Source organism: Pseudophryne corroboree, chromosome 12 (genome assembly GCF_028390025.1).
Source record: "Pseudophryne corroboree isolate aPseCor3 chromosome 12, aPseCor3.hap2, whole genome shotgun sequence".
In the NCBI taxonomy this organism is placed as follows: Eukaryota; Metazoa; Chordata; class Amphibia; order Anura; family Myobatrachidae; genus Pseudophryne; species Pseudophryne corroboree.
In genome coordinates, this window is record NC_086455.1 from 27,661,887 (window position 1) to 27,687,928 (window position 26,042).

Sequence of the window (26,042 nt, forward strand, 5' to 3'; positions counted from 1 at the left end):
GCCCGTTGCCTTCCGTGAATGTAGTGGAGAACAACCGAATAGAACATACAGTAGGTGATGGCTGCACTCAGGGAAGAACAACACGACAATAGCCAGCCAACGTTTCTATGCAGATGCATTTTCGTCAGGGCCCTGCCGAAAATGACCACGTGAGGCACATGCCCAGGGGCAGCATTTGTTTGGGGGCGACACTTGGATGCTTGTGTTGGTACTGTCAGCCCAAAAATTGCCAGTAACTGCAATAGATTTCCACTATACTGTAACATGGGGGTCATTCCGAGTTGATCGCTAGCTGAAAATGTTTGCTGCGCAGCGATGATGCAAAAAAGGCACTTCTGCGCATGCGTATGCGGCGCAATGCGCACGCGCGACGTACTTTCACAACAGCAGATGTAGTTTCACACAGGGTCTAGCGAAGCTTTTCAGTCGCACTGCTGACTGCAGAGTGATTGACATGAAGTGGGCGTTTCTGGGTGTCAACTGACCGTTTTCAGGGAGTGTTCAAAAAAACGCAGGCATGCCAGGAAAAACGCAGGCGTGGCTGGGTGAACGCAGGGCGTGTTTGTGACGTCAAATCCGGAACTGAATGGTCTGAAGTGATCGCAAGCGCTGAGTAGGTCGGAAGCTACTCTGAAATTGCACAAAATTATTTTGCTGCCGCTCTGCGATCCTTTCGTTCGCACTTCTGCTAAGATACACTCCCAGTGGGAGGCGGCATAGCGTTTGTATGGCTTCTAAAAACTGCGAGCAACCGAACAACTCATAATGACCCCCCATATGCCCTCTTCAGTGTAGGACATGCACATACTGCCCCTGTAAGCAGTCCTACTTAGTAAATATGTATACATAATAAAAACAAAAAACAAAAAAAACATGTCATAGTGGCTTTTTCTTTATTATTCTATTAAATTGTCTATCATCACATGAGGGCTTATAACCTAGCAATAAAAATGGGGGGGCGGCCGTTGCGGTTGTGCCAAGGGGCGGCCTCACCCCTAAATTATTACTATTACCCCTAACAATGTGTGTGTTTGGGAGTGCTGGTGATGTTTTTATGCCCCAGTCCAACACTGCCTGTGGATCTTTTAAAATGTGTCAGTCAGCAATAAATACACCTGTGCTCCAGCAAGGAGGTATGGAAAACATGCACTGTTTGGGTTCCCTGAGGACTGGAGTTGGGAAATCCTGGACTAGAATGTGGCTAATAACATAATCTGTAGCAATTTTCACACACTTAAACAAGCCTGTTACAGGGAGTCAGGACCGGAGACACCAAGTTTCATCCTACTCTCCATGCAGGTGGACTCCTTCCTGACTTGCCCATTTGATAAACTCTGTTTGGTATCTCCCAGCATTCTATGCATAATCATACCATCAGCTGTAGCTGCACCTGTCTGCAATCAGCAGATTCCTCCATTCCTTGCCAGAAGGTAACTGGGACCTGCAGATCACCAAAGGGACTGCCAGTAGGATGCAGTGTAAGTCCTCACTAATACTTTATTCATATTCTTTAAAAATAATTTTTGTTCAGCCTTTTAACAAGTGATTGGCAGCCGATGGCCCCCATGTTTACCTGCGGCCCCAGCTCCTTCTAGTAACAGTTGTTTTAAAATGCCTGCTGATATTGCAGAGAGGTGTTTTTCTTTGATGAAATATATTGTTTTATCGCCTTACTGAGATTAACCCTCAGTCAGGCGCAGCTGGCCTGACAGGCGCCGCAAAGCTGTTCTCGCTCCCCTCTCCGCCCCAAGGGGGCGCAGGGGCCTGTCCCTCCTAGTACCGTCCTATCTCTAGGTGCTGTTGGAAACCCCCCTAATCAGTTTTCCCGCCGCCTGCGTGGAGTGCAGTAGTGACCCTCCTGGCCTCTCAGGCACACTGCGCCCAAACTCCTCCGATTTTTGAAGGTTCGCATTTCCTTTTATTTTCATCTATTGTTTATTTTGCTCATTTTATGAATGAAAATGACAAAGGTTGTGGATATTTTGCGGAAATATGTAGGTTTATCCAGGGCGGCCTCTCAGGCGCACTGCGCCCAAACTTAAACTCGTGTTCCTGTTTTCTCTTTTTTGCTTCCGATTTTCTGCTGAAATGGCCCGAAAAACCTACGATTTCTCTCTTTGTATGTCCTAATGAAGGGCACTAATTACTGTAAGAGCGTTAGAATTGATTTAATTAGGTGCTAATGATGATTTTCTAACAGGCGCACTGCGCCTGAACCCGGGAGTCCCAGAGGTGCGCCTGACGGAGGGTTAAGGGTAATGCGAGGCCATTTAGAAATATAGAAGTCTTTTAAGTATATTAGGTTGTCTATTGCTTCCATAACAATTTATTTTGCTGGAGAACTAGTGGGAATGTTCAGAAATATAGGATACATACTGAAGTAGACCTGTGAAAGAGGCTTTAAAAATGATTGAACCCTAAGGTGACTGCATAAAACCCCCCCATACTGCTTAGTCTCATGCAGGTATGTAGGCTTACCATACTGTCCCTTTAAAGTTTAAACCGGGACCAGGGCCGGTTCTTGCCCTTTTGGCGTCCCGGGCGGGAAATAGGGGCGTGGCTTCATACAGGGGGCGTGGTCAGCTACGCCCCCTGTACAGTAGAGTAGCGCCACTGAAAAAAAAAAAATACTTACTATCCCCGCTCCCGACCGCCGCAGACCGTCGCCGCTCCTCTCTTCGGATCTGGCATAGACAGACACTAGACGTCAATTATGACCCCTAGCGTCTGTGTCAGTCCCACAATGCTATGCGGTGCGCGATTATGTCATCGCGCACCGCACAGCAAAGGTCCTCTCCACGAAGGGAAACTAGACGCATAGCGTCTAGTTCCCTTCACAGCGGGGGACACAGCAGTAGCGGATCTTGCCATGGTGCGGCGCCCTCCGGATGGTGCCGCCCCGGGCAAAAGTCCTGCTTGCTCGTGGCAAGATCCGCTACTGACCGGGGCGCTCATGGATTATACAGGTTCTGTGGCTGATAAAACCAAGGAAATGCAGGCTTGAAGTCAGCCAGCCCCAGAACCGGTGTAATTCATTAGTGTCCCGGTTTATAGTCTGGTAAGCTTACATATACCATGCGTCCTCTGTATTGTTAGGGATGTGATACAGAAGATAAGACGGTCATTAGGTTAACACAAAAACAAAATTTTTGGCGTTATTTCGTGTTTTAAACATTTTTTTACCCAAATTTGTTCAGATGCGTCCCCTCGCGGGCTTGCTTCGCTCACAACGCTTCGGGCTCGCTCCGCTTCACTCGCACACAAACTTACTAAGGGTAATAGTTTGTGACATGGATAGTAAACTACAGTAACACAATAACTAGCCATACACTGCAGAACAAGGGATGTGGGGAGAGAGGCCAGAAAGGGGGATTATCTCCCTCCTAACACAGCCACATTAACTGGTAGATGGTAGCAGCACTGCTTCCCTCCACCCAATACTTTGACTGGTGCCTCTCAAATATTTGGCTGGGGGGAGACCCTTGCTCCCCCTGTTCCAGCGCCTATGCCCCACAGTGTACCATAGGCTCCACCTCTTGTCCACAGTAAAGCAAAACTGTTTATCCAATGCTTGGGCTGCTTCCAGTAGGTCTATTGTATAGTGCACACGTTTTTAAAACAGACAATTGGCATACTGGCATGACATTATGCTTTGCTTACTGCATAAAGGCTTACTGTACTATACCTTTTTAAACAGGGACACTTATGAATTACACAGGTTCTGTGGCTGGCTGGGTACAAGCCGGCATTTCACCTGGTTTTAATTAACCACAGAACCTACGTAATTCATGAGTGTCCCGGTTTGATGGGATGTAAGCCTACGCATAACTCGTGTAGCTACAGTACCAAATGCAGTAAAATCAGGTATAACAACATATTTCCTCTAACTTTAAATCATACCTTCCAACTGTTCCGCTTTCTGCGGGACAGTCCCGTTTCTTTGGTACGGTCTACTGTCCTGATGTCCCTCCCGCGGACCACCGCAGGTGGACAGATACACACAGATTCTATTCACAGTACACGGACAGCCTGGGGGGGGCAGCCCAGCAACTCGGAGAGTGCTGGGCACACCCTTTACAGTGACCCGAACAGGGGTCCCATTAGGCTCCGTCCCCTTTTTTATCGAGGCCCCACCCCTTTCCGGATACGTGCACTTTTGGCATGCACGGAGGTCCTGACTTGCCTTTGCACCGAGTTGGGAGGTATGCGAGAAGAAATCCCGTTGTCGGGTGTCACAGGGCGCTGTATTGAATATCCCCAGGAGCTAATTCCCAGTGCTATTCAACGCTCTTAAAATTAAATTGAGCGCCGTATTAGTAACATTTTAGCCCCCCCCCCCCTCCCCCTTATACTCTTTTCACCGCACAAGTAGAAAACATACTGTAAATCTTTGTAACCAATCGGATATTGGCTATCACTAACTACACTAAGCTGACAGAACCTGATATCTGATTTGTTGTTATGGGTAGCTGTACATCATTGCTCTTTGTGCAATGTTATTAAATAATTCCCATGGCTATTATACTTCTAGACTTTGAAGCTACTGTAATAAGGTCTCCTGAGCTTGACAACAGTGATGTAATCCGTCTAGTTCTTCATAAATAAAGGATAATATCTGCGATATGCACAATATGAGTAAAGAGTACGTAGAAATGCACTTGGCATCTATTCATCATCACTATTTCCCCTTCTCTGCAGGTGATGTGTGATGAGACCTGGCTAAGTGTCTCCTTTAGATTTACACTATAATGAGTGATTACTCAGATAATTCCACTTTTCTAAATGAAAATGCACATTGCTGAATTCCAAAATACAATTGTGCTGATTCTATTTCTTTAGTGGAAAATGCGCTGAGTGGATGCAATCAATCATTAGCTCCAATAGCAGTCTACCAGAACAATTAATGGGCAACACTTGTACATAAATAAATTATATATATATATATATATATATATATATATATATATATATAATCAAAGATGTCTGCACGCACAATACAAAAATCAGCCTGCTGGGGTGACACTCAATCTTCAGGTTTAGGAGTATATCCTCAGGCATGAATGCATAAAGTGGTACTTAAAAGTGCACTCACCAGTCCATATTGTGGTCAGCAAAGAATGATGGGGGTCATTCCGAGTTGATCGTACGTAGCAACTTTTTGCTCCTGGTGTGATCAACCAATCTCCGCCTATGGGGGAGTGTATTTTAGCACAGCAGGGGTGCGATCGCTTGTGCAGCCCTGCTATGCTAAAAAAGTTTAACTCAAAACAAGACCAGTCCTGGACATACTTACCCTGTGCGATGGATCCAGCGATGATGGTCACGGCTTTGACGTCACACCTCTGCCCTCCGTTTGCCTAGACACGCCTGCGTTTTACTAACGACTCCCCGAAAATGGCAGCAAACGGTAAGTTGACGTCCCGGAACGCCCTCTTGCTGTCCATCTTCTTGCCACTTTCTTCTCTGACAGCATTGTTCCCCAATGCGCATGCGCATTCCAGACCTGTTCGCACTGCAGTGAAGAACCGCTTTGTGTGAACGGGTCGGAATGACCCCCGATGTTTCTTTCTATGCCACAATAAACCTTCTTTGCTGACCACAATATGGACTGGTGAGTGCACTTTTAAGTATGTGCCGGCTGTCAGTGTCTCCTGTCGCCTCTGGCCTGCCCTGTTCCCTAGCTAGTCTCTGAGGCGGTGTGCGCCCTCTTCCTCTACTTCTCCTCCACCTTCGCTACGGTATCCGGTTGATAGATAGAAAGTGTCTAGTTAGACAGTCAATAGATACGTTAGACAGACGGGGTCAAAAGGTCGACATAAAAAAGATAGAAATGTTTTTTTTTTTAAATTAACATGTTTTGGACTATTTCATACCTTCTCTATCCATGTCGGCATAGAGTTGGTTATAAACCTTGTGGCGAGCGCAGCATACCCGGATCGTGGCGAGCGTATCCCTTTCTACAGTTGGGGGTCCCAGATGACAAAACTATCCGCACAAACCACAAAAATGCAAAAAACATGGGGTCTACCTTTTTTATGTCGACCATTTTCATGTCAACCTTTTGACCCTTTGACCCTGTCGACCTAATGTCTGTCTAACTTATGGGGCGCTATTCAAATGATATATCACGCCCAATCTCCTTTCTAAAGTGATCCCCGTTATCACGCATATCGCGCCCATAGTAATCGGGTTTAGCTGCGTAAAGAGTTGGGCGCCCTCGCTAACCCGGTGAGCTTAAATAATTACACCACACCCGTCAGCAGAAACAGAACAGTTGTGGAAGTGAGTGAAAATAATTGAATACCGCCAATGGTGTCTATTGACCGTCTAACTAGACACGGTCTATCTTTTATACCACACCCCTTCGCTACACCCCTGGGTGTCTCCAGATGCAAAATGGGGGGGGGGGGGGGGTCGGGAGTGCTAATAGTTACCCATCCCTGCTGCCTTCCCTCTTACCTGGAAGCTGCTGCTCTTTTTCACTGCCCAGATGGCCGGTAGCAGTCTCCTCCACCGCAAGGTGGGGATATCAATCACACTGATTGTGCGCCCCCTTCTGGATTTACTCCTGACTGATGGGCTCACTGTGCCATCCAGTCCAGCTTGAAAGCACTTTCTATTTTTTTCTATGGTTTTCCTAAGGGGGAGTGGCCACAAATTGCTATCAGGACATGCCACCGAAATGTACCTTGGCCCGGCCAGGATCTCTGCTGCTCCGCTTCCTAGAACAGGAGCTTGTGACATAGGCGTAACCAGACATTTGTGTTCCCCAGAGAAAATTTTTATTACGACCCCATGTTCTGCCTGAAGGAGAAACCACATATAGGGGCATTGATAGTGGAGGCGGACCCCATAGCAGAGCAATCCCTTGCTATCATTGTAGGTGCAGTGTTGGACTGGGGCATAAAGGACCCTTTGGGGGAATGCAGTAGTAGGTGCTCATGCTTAAGGGGTGTGGCCAGCCACCACAGCGGGTGTGGTCAGCTACCACAGCGACTTGGCCAACCAGTAGAGAGGACATAGCCTGCTGACGTCATGGATGCTAAAGTACATGGTCTGGTGCAAGGTACATGGTCTGGTGCCTTTTTAAATAAATATAGTACATGAAAGTAATTTTTCCAGGCGCAATATAACAGAGAAAATGGGATCATATTACGCTAAATACCTATGGAAGTATAATGGATTGTTAATTTGGGAGCTCTTGGGTTTAGTGCATATAAATATCTAATGTACCTTTATAAGATCAGTGGAAACACACCTCTTAACAGGGGAAGATCCCTTTGCTACTAGTTACTCTTGTTGGCAACGTGTAATGCTATAGTCACTGTAGATGATTTGCTCTCCTATGTTGGTTGATTTGTCCGTCACAGAAAAAGAGTTATAGGGGGTCATTCCGAGTTGATCGCTCGCTAGCAACTTTTTGCAGCGCTGCAATCAGATAGTCGCCGCCTATGGGGGAGTGTATTTTCGCTTTGCAAGTGTGCGAACGCCTTTGCAGCCGAGCAGTACAGAAACAGCTTGTGCAGTTTCTGAGTAGCTCTGGACTTACTCAGCCGCTGCGATCACTCCAGTCTTTTTGGTCCCGGAATTGATGTCAGACACCCGCCCTGGACACGCCTGCGTTTTCCCAAACACTCCCAGGAAACGGTCAGTTGACACCCATAAACGCCCTCTTTCTGTCAATCACCTTGCGATCGGCTGTGCGAAGGGATTCTTCGTTAAATCCCTCGGCCAGCACCGATCCTCTTTGTACCCGTAAGACGCGCCTGTGCATTGCGGTGCATACGCACTTTTGCAGAGTTTTAACCTGATCACAGCGCTGCAAAAAGTTGCTAGCGAGAGATCAACTCTGAATGACCCCCATAGAGCAGCCAGCATTGTGGTTATAGACCAATAAACTAAGATAGGAAAGCAAATTATCCATACTGACTATAGCAGTGGTGGCCAACCAGTCAGAGGCAGAGAGCCGAAAAATATCTGTTGTCAAGCCAAAGAGCCAGTATCATGCATGCGCCCAAAAATGGGGCATAGCCTAATTGGCACAAGGCCATGCCCCATTTTTGTGCGCCAGCCTTCAGTACGACATTCGTAGGAGCATGACCATGTGTCACACCCCCATTTTTAGTTAAACTGGGGCTGAGAAACTGAAACACTTTACACATTATAGCAAGCAAGAGTCCCCATCGTACACATATGGCAGGCAAGAGTCCCCATCGTACACATTATGGTGGTCATTCCGAGTTGATCGCTAGCTGCATTCGTTCGCTGTGCAGCGATCAGGCAAAAAAAGGCACTTCTGTGCATGCGGCGCAATGCGCACGCGCGTCGTACTATTGCAACGAACTATGTAGTTTCACACAAGGTCTAGCGAAGCTTTTCAGTCGCACTGCTGGCCGCAGAGTGTTTGACATGAAGTGGGCGTTTCTGGGTGTCAGCTGACTGTTTTCAGCGAGTGGTCGGAAAAATGCAGGCGTGCCAGAAAAAATGCAAGCGTGGCTGGGCGAACGCAGGGCTTGTTTGTGACGTCAAAACAGGAACTGAACAGTCTAAAGTGATCGCAAGCGCTGAGTAGGTATTGAGCTACTCTAAAACTGCACAAAAAAATGTTGCCGCCGCTCTGCGATCCTTTCGTTCGCACTTCTGCTAAGCTAGAGTACTGGATTCCCCCACAACCTACATTGCCCAGCCTTAATCCAGCCCTGGTTGTTAAAAAAAAAATTACAGCAAGCATTCCAAGCCACAGTCTTCAAGGCACACTAACAGTCCAGGGGGTATATTTACTGAAAGTTGAGATTGGTAGATTATCTATTTTCGGTCAATGTTGGGTCGATTTTCACTCGAATTTATTTCAGGGGTTAAATCACACATTTACTAACATGATTTTTGGCATCCTTTAAAAAAAAATTTTTTAAAAATCAACGGTTAGTGGATGTGTGATTTAGACCCTGAAATACAAAATCGACCAAAAATCAACCCAGAACCATTTTTTAGTAAATCTACTCCTAAATCCCACATTTACTAACCAATTATTTTTGACATATTTTTTTTAAACTCCCGTTTGGACGCCCAAAGTGCCGAGGTTGCACACACCTCAGTAGGCCGCGATAAAAAATGTCAGCCCCACGACTACTGGGCGTATAAATGGAACAACAATTGAATTGCTCCATTTTGCGCCCTCTAGGTAGTAGAGGCAGGGTAAAACAAGTGAATAGTCTCCCAGTTCCTGCCGTTGAAAAACATCCCCACAGCATGCTGCCACCACAATGCTTCACTGTAGGGATGGTATTGTCCTGGTGATGAGCAAGTTCAATCTTTGTCTCATCAGACCAGAGAATTTTGTTTTTCATGGCCAGAGAGTCTTTAATGTGCATTTTGGCAACTTTATGCGGCTGCCATGTGCTTTTAACTAAGGAGTGGCTTCCGTCTGGCCACTCTACCATACAGGCCTGATTGGTGGATTGCCGCAGAGATGGTTGTCCTTCTGGAAGGTTCTCCTCTCTCTACAGAAGAATGCTGCAACTCTGACAGAGTGACCATCGGGTTCTTGGTCACCTCCCTGACTAGGGCCCTTCTCCCCCGATCGCTCAGTTTAGACGGCCGGCCATCTCTAGTAAGAGTCCTGGTGGTTCCGAACTTCTTCTATTTACGGATGATGGAGGCTACTGTGCTCATTGGGACCTTCAAAGTAGCAGATATTTTTCTGTACCCTTCCCCAGATTTGTGCCTCCAGACAATCCTGTCTCGGAGGTCTACAGACAATTCCTTTGACTTCATGCTTGATTTGTGCTCAGACATGTACTGTCAAGTGTGGGACCTTTATATAGATAGGTGTGTGGCTTTCCAAATCATGTCCAGTCAACTGAATTTACCACAGGTGGACTCTAATTAAGCTGTAGGAACATCTCAAGGATGATCAGTGGAAACAGGATGCACCTGAGCTCAATTTTGAGCTTCATGGCAAAGGCTGTGAATACTTATGTACATGTGATTTCTTAGTTATTTTATTTTTTATAAATTAGCAAAAATCTAAAAAAAAACCTTTATGTTGTCATTATGGGGTATTGTGTGTAGAATTTTGAGGACAAAAATGAATTTATTCGATTTTAGAATAGGGCTGTCACATAACAAAATGTGGAAAAAGTGTAGCGCTGTGAATACGTTCCGGATGCACTGTATATAGTCGATTTTAGTCAGCAGCCACCTAACTAAGCTGTCTCTTTTTGGACTGTGGGGAGAAACCTGCAGTAATCCCATGCAGACACAGTGCCGTGGAAGGCTTGGAACTCATGTCTGTGCTGTGAGACAGTGTTGTCTACAAATTATATGAACGTCCTATAAGAAAGAAAGCTGTATGCTACAATATTTTGAGTGAGGGTGTGGTATATTATGTCAACACTCATTAAGTTGACATGAGAATGTCAACATGGGCGCCGATTGAGACCTGATCGCTGCTGTGCATTTTCTCACTGGCTGCGATCAAGTCTGAACTGCGTATGCACTGCAATGCGCAGGCGCGACGGACCGCAGCAACAAGGATCACCGGTCAGCGATGGGATGGTGCAAAAATTACAAACACACCGGGGTTCGCAAGGAGATTGACAGGAAGAGGCCGTTTATGGGTGACAACGGACCATTTTAAAGGAGTGACCTTAAAAACGCAGGAGGGACCAGGCGTTTGAAGGAAGGGATTCTGCCGTCCGCACCGACCCCGATCATCACAGCGGCTAAGTAAGTCCTGGACTGAGCAGAAACTTCACAAACTTATGTTTGTGCAGTTCTGCTACACATGCGATCGCACACCTGCACATAGCAGCAACTACCTGATCGCAGGGATGCAAAAAATGCACCCTAGCGATCAGGTCTGAATTATCCCTATAGTTGTAATGTTGACATTGTTAAAATGCTGTCATTTTTGTAATTCCCTCCCTAAGCCTAATGCTAACCATAATACTAACCCAAACCTTAGTGGAAATGTTTACTTTTTGTAGGTGTCCGTTGCACACCCTTAGTGGTGGGTGTTAGTGTGTAATGCAGACCGTACCTGGTTTTTGAAGGCTCTTCTTTTTGGCATGACAAAGGAACAGAGGGGCAGATGTATTAACCTGGAGAAGGCATAAGGAACCAGTGATAAGTGCAAGGTGAAAGACACCTGCCAATCAGCTCCAATATGTAAATTAACAGTTAGGATCTGATTGGCTGGTTCCTTTATCACCTTACACTTATCACTGGTTTATCACTTCCTTATGCCTTCTCCAGGTTCATACATCTGCCCCAGAGAACCCTAATTCCCCAATAAAGGGCAGACACCAGAAAGTAAAGTGATAATTGAATTTATTAATCTGCAATACTCTTGTCACTGGAAACTAAATGTAAAGGGGTCAATAACAGGTGCAATATAAAAACTTTTAATTGTGTAAACCAATGTGGGCACAATTACAGTAATACTGTAGCACTCTGAACCTTGGCTGTTGCTATAGGCAACACTATTGGGCCTACTTAAGTTTAACCGTGCTATTTTAATAGTGTAATATGCTAATACTTCATGAGTAACTAATATCTTGATAATGTATAGTTTACCGTACTGCTGGTACTTTTACTAATTGTCATGTGACTGAAAACCCTGCAGCAACACACACACCATGACCATTTCACACTTAAGACTAGAATATTTGTAATCACATAAAACTTGGTAATGCAACAGTTCAAGTACATTCACAAAACAGCGTAAATAACATTCACTGTAAACGAGGTAATCATAGGCAAATTGCTCAGTATCTGAGAAGTGCAATAAGTCCTGTTAAGGGTACCTAACCATGGTACAATGAGTTCTGGCAAAGAAAGGGCTAACCTAAGGATCTTCACTGGCCAGCCCTTACGTTGGTGCACATAAGAGTGGAGGGCAGGAGGAAATTGAGAAATTAGCAACTCGGCATTGACTGAGTGTTTCTATATACATATATGCAATATGCAGTCCCGTAATTTCAGTATAGCAACAAAGACTGTAGAATACTTCCTCAGAAATAGTGCAGTACCGGATACTGTCCATTTGTTAGCACATCAAGGCTACAACAGGGGGTCTGTACTTGCTGCACAACTTGAAAGCTCAGTTTTCTCTGGGGACAGCTTTACTGCAGTGAGGGCTAGGTAAATATCTCTGCACTATAATACACAGTCGTTTGGATGCCGTATGTGCAGTGGTGTAGGTGAGGAGCTAAGCTGTGTCCTTTACTATTAGCTCAGTGTACACATGTATGAGGTAGCAACTCAGGTTGGATACACATGAGTATTGGATACACAGACCTGTTCCATGTTGCTCTTCAGTATGACTGGTCCCCTGGTGCCAGCTCTTGTTGTCAGCGCCAGCCTAACTGCAGCCACTCCTTGGCATCTCCTTGTACCTGCAGCTTCCTCTCTATCAGTGGTGGCCCGGCACACTCTCTCAGAGCTGTGCCTGTCCTTCTGCAAGTGGCCTCTCTCAGTAGCCCTTCTTCAGCATGCCCTCTCTCAGAAGTGCCTCGTGCAGCAATCACTCCCAGGCTCCCAAGCTCTTCCCCCAACCCACTGGGAAAGGCAATGAATCTGCCCGGTGGGATCTGCTGCCCACTGGGTTCTCTTGCACGCCAAGGGCTCAATCCAATTAGCCTTGAAGAGTACGCTGTGCTGTTACCAGGTCATTTCAATGATCTCTTACCCTTCGCAGGCTGGTTTCTGCCCAAACTTACACAAAATTGCTCAGAACCCTATGGGGCAGTGAGCACTTTTGTGCGAGTTTGGGCCGCCGTACAGTGCGGCCACTAACGTGATGACGCGCACCTGAGAGATCATCGCGGCTAATTGAATTGAGCCCTTGAGTGCAAACCTGTGCAAAACTTGAACTATGTTTGTTTTGTAGAGTTTGGTCAGGTCACTCTTCACTAAATGCCTGACAAGCATGTGGATTGTGTTTTGTTTTCATGTGCATGAAGCTTGACTTTGAGTTTGTATTATGGCTGTTTATAATCTCCTACCCCTGAAGACTGCAATCCCGCAGGGTTCTTCCCTCACAAGCAGTAATGAACAATTACAAGGTAAACAACATGAGTGAAAAAATAACTCCACACCGATGATTACTTAAATAAAATGTTTACATGTTTGACTATTATAAGATTTGAGAAACAAATATAATTTATGGCCATAGTGTATTTATTCTCATTTGACTGTGATGAAACATCTGTGTTATTGGTGTGTAGGTAAAAATGCAGAATATTGGCAGTTGCAGTGTAAGGGGCCCTACACACTGGCCGAGTTGCCTGACGGCCGACACGTTTCATCACTCCCTGGCGTCACCCGGCCCCATAGCCCTGCATGCTAATATGGCCAATATTGTCCATATTGGCTTGCAGGTATAAACGAGTCTGCACCAACAGGGCCGGGCATCGTTCATCGTTGGTGCCTACACACTGAAAGATATGAACAATTTCTCGTTCATTACTGAACGAGATTGTTCATATCAGCCGCACACAGTGTGTAGGGCCCTTAAGGCTTTATGCAGACAGTTGCATTTGGATAGAGAGGACAGGATTGTAACCCATTGCCTGTGGCATTGCAGTCAGACAATCTATTCGTTGAGCTATCTGCCTTTGCCTAGAAAGGTAGATAATTCTAAGCTAGAGAATTCTAAACTATTTGAAGCTTACCTTGTGCTTTGTGAAAAAATGATCAGCATTGTGGCGGAGCAGATCTATGTAGTGTGGCTGCAAGGGATTGGATGTGTGGCTGCATACTACATAGATCTGCTCAATTGCAATGCTGATTATGTTTTTTGCAAAGTATCAGTAGCTTCATATAGTTCTCATACTTTTTATGTAGGATCAAATTGCTCAATGAGTAGGGTATTTGATTAGAATTCAACAGGTTAAAGGTTTGAGTCCTGGGTATGGCAGTATATTGAAATGTGTTATTTAATAAAGGGTGTTGTTGTTGTTGTTGTTATTATCATCCTTTATTTATATGGCGCAACAAGGGATCCGCAGCGCCCATTACACGGTACATAATCAAATGAGCAAACAAGAAAACAGCACTTACAGTTCAAGACAATATAGGACAGGCATAGAAAACCCGGGGTTAGGTGTCATTAAAGGGAGTATGGACTATAAGATTTGTAAGTAAGAAAAGGAAAGGCACATGAGGAAAGAAGTCCCTGCTCTTGCGAGCTTACAATCTAAAAGGTGAGGGGCTAACAGACCGAGGTGACACAGAAGAGGTAGACAGTGAGCATAGACAAGAGGGTTAGGAGGAGAGATGACTGGGTTTGGTGAAGAAGTGGGTCTTGAGAGCCCGTTTGAAGTTTTGTGGAGAGTCGGATGGGGAGAGGTAGAGCATTCCAGAGATAGGGAGCAGCACATGCTAAATCTTGTAGGTAGGAGTGGGAGGAGGTAATCAGTTGGCAGGAGAGTCGGCGTGCATTAGCAGAGCGAAGAGGACGTGTGGGAATGTAAAGAGAGATCAGGTCAGAGATGTAGGAGGGAGAAGAGTGGGTGAGGGCTTTGTAGGTGAGTGTGAGAAGCTTGAATTGGATTCTGAATGGGAAGGGAAGCCAGTAAAGGTCCTGGAAGAGAGGGGATGTGGATGTAATATGTTTGGTGAGGAAGATGAGACTGGCAGCAGCATTGAGGATAGATTGGAGTGGAGAGAGGCATTTTTGAGGGAGGCCAGATAGGAGGAGATTGCAGTAGTCCAATCTGGAGATGACCAGTGAGTGTAAGAGGGTCTTAGTAGCGTCCTGGGTGAGAGGGTCCGATCCTGGAGATGTTTTTGAGATGGAAATGGCAGGTTTGTGAGAGGTACTGAATGTGTGGTTTAAAGGAAAGGGAGGAGTCGAGGATTACTCCAAGACATCGCACTTGGGGGGTAGAGGAGATAGTCATGCCATCAATGGATAATGAAATTGTGGGAGGTGAGGTTGTGCGGGAGGGAGTGAAGATGATCAGCTCAGTCTTAGACATGTTAAGTTTAAGAAAGCGCTGGGACATCCAGAGGGAGATAGCAGAAAGACAGAATAACAATGTTCTCTCAAGTTAAGTGTATAAATGTGGTATAAAGAGGATTCGTGTCCAAATCCATTTTCTTGCAGTGGTCTATAAATGTGTGTATGCAGTTGAGTTGCTGGCAGTCAGGATACTGATGCCGGGATCCCGAACTGCTGACAATTCCAACAGCCAGAATCCTGGCTAACAGGGACTATTCCCACTCGTGGGTGTCCACGGCACCGTAGAGTGGGAATAGAACCTGTGGCGAGCGCAGCAAGCCACCGAGCACACAGCATCATGCCCCTTCCCCATGAGGCTGTGTGGAGGACAGCGCGTTCGGCCCTGAGGTATTTTAGTGGGTAAGTTTTGTTCATTTCTGTGTTGGTATGCTTTGAGGAAGGGGCTCTGCCCCGAAACGTCGCTTTCATCAATACACTTTTTCTTCATAAAAGCCTCTGGAGTGCCTTATTGTCCCCATTTGGGGATATATACACATATATATATATATATATATATATATATATATATATATATATATATATATATATATATTCTACAAAGCAAAATATATAATTATCCTTTATTTGAAAACATCATGAAACAAAATTTGAGCAGACCCTATTGTGACTAGTACAGGTTGAGTATCCCTTATCCGAAATGCTTCGGACCACAAGTATTTTGAATATCGGATTTTTCCGTATTTTGGAATAATTGCATACCATAATGAGATATCACGGTGATGGGAGCCAAGTCTAAGCACGGAATGCATTTATGTTTCATATACACCTTATACACACAGCCTGAAGGTCATTTAATAAAATATTTTTAATAACTTTGTGTATTAAACAAAGTTTGTGTACATTGAGCCATCAGAAAACAAAGGTTTCACTATCTCACTCAAAAAATTCTGTATTTCGGAATATTCCGTATTTCGGAATATTTGGATATGGGATATTCAACCTGTATCACAATTATTGCCATTCTTCTATATCACCTGTTCTCTCATTTTGGGGCACATTTATTCATTATTGTGTTTTAGCCCAATAATTATCATTTTTTATCGACCTTTATTGTGGCAATTAAATTAAAGAAATAAAGTACAGCTGAGATGTATTAATAATTACACATAGGTACAGGGACTCTGATCGTACGATACAAATGCTCTGATATCTGCTGCAGTCCCTCCTATAGATACACATCTAGAATATACTAAACCTTTGCAGGTACCTCCCGAAAGTAGGTGTTTTCGGAAGAAATCCTGCAAATATTACTTGATAAATAGGCCCCTTTGTGTCATAAATGTACTTTAAACTGTTTATCTCTTAACAAAATGTATTTACTGTTAATTAGAAATGAAAACCTGTCACCTTACTGCCATATACATAATTAGAACACAAGGCTTTTTCACACAGAATCCCACTTTAATTAATTAGAGCAGTGCTCGAGGTTTCCAAACGCTTTATAGCTGCGTGTCTTACAAACACACAGGCACAAAACTGGGCGATGAGGCTGCCCTGTTATAAAATACATACTTGCCCCTGATTGAATACCGTAGTCAGAGCTGTGGAATTATGCAATAAAATTACTGACTTTACCTAAAATTGTGCTTTCATAGAGAATAAACTGCACATTTATTAAAGCATTTACAGGTTAGAAAATTGGCTGCTTTTGTGTAATGCAGACTAGCATTTACTTGCAAAGGGATATTTTATGAAGAGGATCTCCTAAGGGGGCCAAGTGTAGTAGGAGTGCAGGATTCTGAAAGTCCAGAGATTTTGTCGAGGTAGCAGTCAAATTTAAAGTGGCGATGTTTAGTAATGCAAAACCACCTGGGGTTTGCCCTGCTAAGCATTACCTCTTAAAATTTGACCGCTACCTAGCCAATATGTTGTGACGTTCAGAATCCCGCACTCTATTACATTTGGCCCACAGTCTCTTATGCTGAATCACAGCAGGTTCCTCCTATCTGTCCAAGCCGAGAGCCACTGTGTCGAAAGGTTTATTGCTTGGCAAAGGAAAGCGAGCATTTTAAGACTACATGCACAAACCTTATTTTCTTTCTAGTTTGTCTGGATGTTTCTTGTGCGCGTGCCAGGAGTGCAGCTCACTGGAGACCAAAAACGTTGTTGCTGTGTTTTGTATACATAAATTATATATACAGACAGAATATATGTATTATAATATTGGGGAGGTGGGAATATTTTTCTTATAAATACATGAAGAAATCATTTCAGAAATGAATAAAGCCGCTGCACGGTTATACAGAATGTGGAAGCTTCTATAAATTATGTATCGACTTTAAACTTAAGGTGAGGATGGTAAAAAAGGATGACGAGAACAGCAGTCACACTAAGCAGTGGGTGTCCCTCCCCAATATAAAGAAAAAGATAATATGGAAACGAGGAGCAGTGTTAATGTGGTAATAGCATACAATAGAAAGGTATCAGCTATGTAGGGTTCGGTATGAAATACCGGTGGCTGGGATGTCGGATGTCAGTATACCGACAGCGGCATCCCGGCCACCAGTATTACGGCAGCGGGGCGGTCGCTAGTACGCTGCAATCGCCATAGGTTATATTCTCCCTTTATGGATGTCGTGGACACCCACAGAGGGGAGAATGGCCTGTCTTGCCGGTATTCTGGCGTCGGCATTATACCGCTGTGAGGGATTCCGTGGATCCCGTGCGGCGGTATCTTAACCGCTTCCCCCTATGTAGATAATATATTGTAGACATAAACTGCTTGGTTGCATAAACAAAGACTTGCAATATTAAAAGGAAATATACATAACAGTTATTAAAACCTATATGTTGAATGTCACAAATGTAACCCAAGTAGGATATGTTGGGATTTTTGGGGAACCTTTATTTCAAAGGTGACAGGAGGCTATTGTAATGTTAATCAATGTGGGTACCATAGGCAGTCTATTATGTGCACATACTATAAATGATGATTATCCGGATATTTCCCAGCAAATTGGATGAAACGTTACCAGTTTGTTGAGCGGATATTGGGGGGTAATTCAGACCACTTTGCTGTCCTGCGTTCATATAGTCGCCGCCTCCAGGGGGAGTGTAAATTCGCCGTGCAAGTGTGCGATCCCATGTGTACGCCGAGCTGCTAAAATCCCCTTTGTGCAGTCTCTGCGCAGCCCAGGACTTACTCCTCCAGCGCGATGAGAACAGGCTGATCGGGGCCGGAGCTGACGTCACACACCCTCCCTGAAAATGCTTGGGCACGCCTGTTTTTTTCTTAAAACAGCCAGTTACCACCACCCACAAACAGCCTCCTCGTGTCAATCACCTTGTAAATGGAATTTTCGCACCGTCCCATCGCTGACCGGTGATGCCCTTTGTAGCTGTCCGACGCGCGTGCGCATTGCGGTGCATGCGCTGTTAGTACCTGATCGCCCTCTGTGCAAAAACAGCACAGCAGCGATCAGATCTGAATGACCCCCCTTTGTCCGTGCAGTCGATGTTTAGCGGTCCACTGGGACAGTGGTTGTCACAGTCCAGGTTTTCATGCTTGAGAAAAGGTGGCTTTGTTAGAGCCTCAGACCATCTCATTTAACCATCTGTGCCCTAGCATGGATATCCTTAAAACCTGAACTGTTAGGGTGTCCTTGAGGTCCGAGTTTGAGAACTGCTGCATTGTGGAATCGCTGACAAACTGTAGTGCCCCTGAAGACAGCCCTTCTAGTCTTGTAGGGGAAGTGTCTGTACTAGTAGATGCATGCCAGTTCCGTCAACAACAAAGTGATTCCTGGCTAGAAAAAGAACTGGGAAAGCTTGGGATAGATCCTCCTTAAGGCAGCAACCGTTGCTAATTAGTGGAGATCTCTGGATTAGATTAGAGGGCTCTAGGGGTCAGGAGGAATTGCACAAAGTGCAGGAGAACTCTGCTGTCTATGGTAAATACTGTACATTATTTTGTATGCCATACTGGCAGCAGGGCCAGATCTAAGGGGGGGGGGGGGGGGGGGCGATGCGGGCGACCGCCCCCCCTAACACATTCATAGCCACGCCCACTTTTGAGCAGAAGAGAGCTCTCCTGGGAGAGCCTTAGGCAGAACGATGTGCTGCAGCTTATACCACAGCAGCACAGGGGAGCCAGGAGAGCAAGGGGTACAGAGCATTTGCCCCTCACTTGCTGGTGTGTGGCTACTAGGGCTAATAAATACAATTACCCCATAGCACAGTCACATGTACATAGAACAATCACAAAGCTCTATCTCAGTCTCACTCAAAAAGTTGTCAGAATTGAGAGGAGGAGGAGTTAGGACTGCAGATGGGAGGAGTTGGGACTGTAGAGGGAGGAGTCAAGATTAAACAGTAAACCGCCCCCCCCTAAAGAAAAGTCTAGATCCGTCCCTGACTGGCAGTCACATGGACACTGTCATCACGAATGCCTGTTGTACAGACAGGGGTGCTTAACTAAACTAACCCTAACCCACCCCCCTCTTTCTGCAGTCTAACCCCAGCCCTCCCCGCACACTTATGTTCTGGATTCCAGCTATCGCCATTCTGATAGGTGTCGATACTCCTGTGCCGGTATTCTGACCACTGGGATCCCAACTACATCCCAGCTGCAGAGTAAGACTGTGCCCATCTGTCTATGATGATGGCAGTGAAAGAGATTAATATATGTGAGCTACATTCCCACTTGCAACTGTACGCTCTAAGTAGACAATAAGAAATTATAGAGAGGAAATGCTGAATAAATATTTTTTTCTGTTGCAAATTGCACATTGATAGGTTTCTTAATGGTAGCACTATAGTGTGAGATCTCTGGATGTACTAGTGCAAAGTTCCTGAAAAATGTGTGTGGTTTAACGTGATTGGGTTACGAGATGCAGGCAGGTTCAGCGTTCTCAGCGGTGACTAGGCTGATCATGTGACTGTCTTACGTACCACTGTGCGTTCCCCTGTGCATACGCACCACTGTGCATTCCACTGTGCGTACAGCACTGATCGAGATGCATGGTCCCAAAAATGTATTGGCAATGTACTTGGGCGGTGACTGGGAGGTGCAAGGGCGCATCAAAAGAGGAGGGGGCCTGTGTGCAGTCTCCATCTGGGCACCCTCTGGGCCGGCAGAGCAATAGACTCTGGGCATTAGGGTCACTAGGTGACCTCACTTTCCCAGAGTCTAGTGCACATGTGCAGGTGTCTGGGAAAATGGTGCATCGGCCATTTTACTGGTGATTTTCCTACTGCGCATGTGCATGCACAAAATGCTGGGAAAATGGCCACCACACCATTTTTCCAGTGGCTTCTGCAGCGCTGCTTCTGCCGACACGGGACTCCAAAGGGAAAGCACTGAAAAAATTGGTGCAGGGGTTTGTTTACTCTATTGGGTTCCAATGCCACGTGAACATTCAGCTCAAGTGGGGAATTAGTGTTATGAAGACCATTTCATATATATGCAGGTGAGAATTTAAAAGCATATCTTTAATAAATTCAAATTACCTAGAGGGTGTGGTACTTTCTCACACCATCCTACCACTGCCCATGCTCACATTTCTCTCTCACACTGCGTCCTGACAGATCTCACTGGCTTCTGTCGTTCTGTCTTCATCCAGCTCACACTGCTCTCAACCAGATCAGTGTCTCCTCACCATGCCCCCACTCACAGATCACACTGCCCCCTCACTATGCCCCCACTCACAGATCACACTGCCCCCTCACTATGCCCCCACTCAGCTCACACTGCCCCTTCACCATTCACTTACCCCTCACACTGTCTATATCACACTTTTCCTTCACACTGTCCAGATCACACTTCCCTCCATCCCCGCTCACACTGTCCCCTCCCTGATCACAGTGCATGCTCACACTGCTCCCCCTCACAGATTACAATGCCCGCTATCACAGCCCACACTACTCTCCCTCACACTGCCCCTCTAAAAGATCACACTGCCTCTCTCACATTGCCCCATCTCACAGCTCACACGGGTTCTCCTCACCCCGCTCCCCCTCACATATCACACTGCTTTACCTCACACTGCCCCCCTTCAGATCACTTTGCCCTCATCACACTGCCCTCCCATTTACTGCTCACCCTGTCCCCAACCAGGTCATCCTGACCCCCATCACACTGTCCCCATCCAGGTCACACTGCTCCACCCAGATCAGTGCCTGCTCAAACTGCCCCCCATCACCACTGACATTGCCCCATCACACACTTCATCCAGGTCATACAACCCTCTTCCAGATTACAGTGCCTGCTCACACTGCCCCAACACAAATCACACTGCCTCCATCCAGATCACACTGCTCTCCTCACACTGCCCGCGCTTACAGATCACACTGCCCGCGCTTACAGATCACACTGCCCCCTCGCACTGTCTCCATCTAGATCACACTGCCCCCTTGCACTGTCTCCATCTAGATCACACTGCCCCCTTGCACTGTCTCCATCTAGATCACACTGCCCCCTCGCACTGTCTCCATCTAGATCACACTGCCCCCTTGCACTGTCTCCATCTAGATCACACTGCCCCCTTGCACTGTCTCCATCTAGATCACACTGCCCCCTCGCACTGTCTCCATCTAGATCACACTGCCCCCTTGCACTGTCTCCATCTAGATCACACTGCCCCCTCATGCTGTCTCCATCCAGATCAGTACCTGCTCACACAGTCTCCATCCAAGTCACACCGCACACACTACCCACTTCCAGATTACAGTGCCTGCTCACACTGCCCCCCTCACAAATATCACTGCCTGCTCACACCTCCAGAACACTTACCTGCTTTTCTTTGGTGCCGTTTCCTCTCCTTGCTGGCTTCCTCCTTGTGTTAGACAGCTGGTTGCTGTCCTCTTCTCTTCACACTGCAGCGCAACTTGACATTGATTTCATGATCTTGCATAGCAGAAAGCCTGTAGGGCGGAGCTGCCCGGCCTCCACAGTGCACATCTGGTTGGGCCGACCACTGGCCCGGTTCCCCACTCTTGACATTTGGCTGCACTAGGCAGTTGTGATTGCGTAACTACTAAGGGGTGGTCTGTACATACCCAGACCACCCTGTAGTTTCTCCTATAGTATGCCCAGGAGTGCTAGCTATCACATTCAGGGGTGCTGGAAAGATTTAGGTGATATACATATAGGGGAAATAGTGTCCTATGGGTCTATAATAAAAGAAAGCATTTTTGGACTATAGTTTTATTGCCCAATTTAAAAAATTGAAATGTGTCACAATTACTGTATATATGTACTGAAGGGTGTGAAGTGCTGTTGCCGTGGCGTTTAAACAACAGAAACGGCACCTGATCTCACACCCTTCACAGCCTTGATTCTGCCTGAATTTACTAAAAATTGCTCGGACCTCTATGTGATGGCGAACACTTTTGTGTGAATTCAGACTACCGTAAATTGCAGCTGCTGCTGTGGTGACTCACACCCGCGAGATCATCACAGCTAATTGAATTGACCCCATAGACTGTATTGTGCATAGGGGTATTCTGAGGCGAGACATGGTATATGTTACATACAGCTTTTATTCAGTTTTCTCATTGTGAAGTTACATCAGCTGGATGTGTTGTCCAAGTATCCACTACACTTTCAGTGGCTCACTGCTACCTTTTACATTGAGTCCTCTGAAAATCATTGTGTTTTATAGCAACGTAAATCCATTGTAACAGTCTCAACATACTCTAGTCCAGGGGTGTCAAAGACAAGGCCCGCGGGCCAAATCCGGCCCGCCAGACCTCGTCTGATGGCCCGCGGTGCCGCCGCCATGAAACCCCCTTCTCCCGAGTGCCCAGCTCGGGGGGGGGCGGGGTTTCGTGGAATGACGCGATTGCGTCGTGACATCACGGCGCAAACGCGTCATTCAACGAAACCCCGTCGGAGGAGGGAGAAGGGAGCCGCGCAGACGAGGAGGGAGAGGCGGCTGAAGAGCGGCGAGAACCGCTTCAAATGTAAGTCAGCCCCTCTCCCTTCCTCTCTTTCTCTCTCTCTCCCTCCTTCCACCACCTGCCGCAATGTGTAAAATGGGGACCTGTGCCTGCCGCTATGTGTAAAATGGGGACCTGTGCCTGCCACAATGTGTAAAATGGGGACCTGTACCTGCCGCTATGTGTAAAATGGGGACCTGTGCCTGCCACAATGTGTAAAATGGGGACCTGTGCCTGCCACAATGTGTAAAATGGGGACCTGTGCCTGCCGCTATGTGTAAAATGGGGACCTGTGCCTGCCACAATGTGTAAAATGGGGACCTGTACCTGCCGCTATGTGTAAAATGGGGACCTGTGCCTGCCACAATGTGTAAAATGGGGACCTGTGCCTGCCACAATGTGTAAAATGGGGACCTGTGCCTGCCACAATGTGTAAAATGGGGACCTGTACCTGCCGCTATGTGTAAAATGGGGACCTGTGCCTGCCACAATGTGTAAAATGGGGACCTGTGCCTGCCACAATGTGTAAAATGGGGACCTGTACCTGCCGCTATGTGTAAAATGGGGACCTGTGCCTGCCGCAATGTGTAAAATGGGGACCTGTGCCTGCCACAATGTGTAAAATGGGGACCTGTACCTGCCGCTATGTGTAAAATGGGGACCTGTGCCTGCCACAATGTGTAAAATGGGGACCTGTGCCTGCCACAATGTGTAAAATGGGGACCTGTACCTGCCGCTATGTGTAAAATGGGGACCTGTGCCTGCCACAATGTGTAAAATGGGGACCTGTACCTGCCGCTATGTGTAAAATGGGGACCTGTGCCTGCCACAATGTGTAAAATGGGGACCTGTACCTGCCGCTATGTGTAAAATGGGGACCTGTGCACTATAAAAGGGGGCACATGGCTGGGCACTATAAAAGGGGGCACATGGCTGGGCACTTTAAAAGGGGGCAGATGGCTGGGCACATATAAGGCAGGTGGAGCGGTAAATTTTGGATAGACCTACAGATACAACCGGCCCTTTGATGGGGACCAAACTGCTGATGCGGCCCCCGATGAATTTGAGTTTGACACCCCTGCTCTAGTCTATCAGATTGGAATTGTCATCTACTGTAGCTTACACTTTCTGAAGACCACGCTTTATATAACATTTGAAAACCTTAATCTTTCAAGTGTTTGTTTTACTGTTCTCTCATTTCTAATCCGGGAGACTATTCCTGAAGAATTTAATGTAGTGATTAATATACAGTTCTATTGCCGTACAGCATAATCTTATGATTTCCACAGGTATAGTATTTCTCTTAAGGGTGAAATGAAGCCATCCACAAAATAATAGTTCTGAGCTATATATAGAGAGAGATATATTTTAAATATAATAAACTGCCTAATGTGTGTGGCTAGCAAAAGACAAATAATGATTAACAGGGTAGACCTGAAGTTACTGATACAGTCCGCCAAATTTCTGTCCGCGAATGTCCGAAAAGGTTGGATCAGTGCATGTAGTTCTGCTAACGAATAATGTGGGTTATTCCGACCCGTTCGCACGCTGCAACTTTTTGCAGCCGTGCAAATGGGTTGGAACTGCGCCTGCACGTGGATGTCATTGCGCAGGCACTTCATTGCCCGGCGACGGCCATAGCCAGGCCGCGACGAGGGGATTGAAGAAAGCGTTTGCAGCGGCGAACGCAAGAAGATTGACAGGAAGAAGGCGGCAACTCACCGTTTCTGAGGAATGTCCGGAAAAACGCAGGTGTGGTCGGCAGTTGAAGAGGAGGGTTCCTGACGTCAGGTCAATGCCGGTTCATGCAGCGGGTGAGTAACTCCAGAGCTGGGCAGAGACTGCACAACCGATTGCAGCCCTGCACAGCCCTAACCCCCTCCCCTGTAGGCGGCGATTACCTGGTCGCAGCAGTGCTAAAAATAGCCTGCGTGCGACCAGGTCGGAGTGACCCCCAATGTCCATAGGGCATACATGTTCTCCAGTTTGGTTATGCAGGCACCATTGACTTTTCCTAAATACAGATGTTACAATTTGGACATGGAAGAATGATTGATCTGTATATTTACATTGGGTTGGGGCTGGGAGACCGGCGCTGAGGATCTTGGCGGTCAGCATACCGATTCCGGCAGCAGAATGCTGGCTAAGGGGGGGGGAGGGGGGGGGGGGTTAGGACACAAGCACAACAAAGCTGCGCTCGGCACAGGTTCTATTCCCACTGGATGGGAATAGTGCCTGTGTTGGCATTTTGATTGCTTGGGATCCTGGTGTCGGCAAGGTGACCACCGGGATCCTGTGCGCCGGTCACATGACCAGATCCCTTTACATCTACTTTTAGATCTTCCCTTTATTGGATATATGGGTTTTTGTTGACTTCGGTTTAATTAAATGACCTGAACACACACACACACACACACACACACACACACACACACACACACACACACACACACACACACACTCACTCACTCACTCACTCACTCACTCACTCACTCACTCACACTCTCTCTCTCTCTCTCTCTCTCTCGCCCTCATTCCGAGTTGATCGCTCGCTAGCTGCTTTTAGCAGCATTGCACACACTAGGCCGCCGCCCTCTGGGAGTGTATCTTATTTTAGCAGAATAGCGAACGAAAGGTTAGCAATTCTGCTATTAAGTATTTCCTTGCAGTTTCTGAGTAGCTCCAGACCTACTCCTAGACTGCGATCACCTCAGTCCGTTTAGTTCCTGGTTTGACGTCAGAAACACGCCCTGCGTTCGTCCAGCCACTCCCCCGTTTCTCCAGCCACTCCTGCGTTTTCACCTGGCACGCCTGTGTTTTTTAGCCCACTCCCTGAAAACTGCCAGTTTCCGCCCAGAAACACCCACTTCCTGTCAATCACACACTGATCAGCAGAGCGATAGAAAAGCTTAGTTCGCCCATGAGTAAAATAGCAGAGTTTTGTGTAAAATTGCTTAGCGCGTGCGCCCTGCTGTGCATACCCATGCGCAGAACTGTCAGATTTTAGCCTATTAGCAATTCTGCTAAAAATAGCGAGCGAACAACTCGGAATGACCACCTATATACTGTAATAGAATTGCAACATCCCATACAAATGCAAGTTGAAAAGCATGGCAGGAAAAGAACAAATCTCATG

At 46.5% G+C, this 26,042-nt stretch overlaps 1 protein-coding gene across 1 annotated transcript in view; it reads left to right on the forward strand.

Moving 5' to 3' along the window:
• Positions 1-1,374: 1,374 nt before the first annotated feature.
• Positions 1,375-26,042, forward strand: part of KCNH5 (potassium voltage-gated channel subfamily H member 5) — a 544,426-nt gene continuing 519,758 nt past the window's right edge. Inside the window, exon 1 of the mRNA XM_063947262.1 lies at positions 1,375-1,478. The gene's annotated coding sequence lies outside the window, so the exon portion shown is untranslated. The remainder of the gene's footprint in view (positions 1,479-26,042) is intronic.